The sequence below is a fragment of the Arachis ipaensis genome, unplaced genomic scaffold (genome assembly GCF_000816755.2).
Source record: "Arachis ipaensis cultivar K30076 unplaced genomic scaffold, Araip1.1 Aipa1071, whole genome shotgun sequence".
In the NCBI taxonomy this organism is placed as follows: Eukaryota; Viridiplantae; Streptophyta; class Magnoliopsida; order Fabales; family Fabaceae; genus Arachis; species Arachis ipaensis.
In genome coordinates, this window is record NW_015496023.1 from 11,674 (window position 1) to 11,952 (window position 279).

The window sequence follows — 279 nt, forward strand, 5'->3', positions numbered from 1 at the left end:
TTTTTTAATTTATTTTAAAAATACATATTAAAAATAAAACTGAATATATTGATACGTGATAATATTCAAGTGTGTTTAAACGTGTCTAGAGAAACATTTTATATATTTTTATTAAGACACACTTATTAGACACAGAAGATACGCGTATTATTAGACAAGTGTTCAATGAGAATTGTATTTAAAATGTATCTAAATACGATAACTAAACAAAGTATTTGTACTTTGTAGTTTTTAAATAATTAAGTGTATGATTATTATACTAATTAGTTTGATAAATTT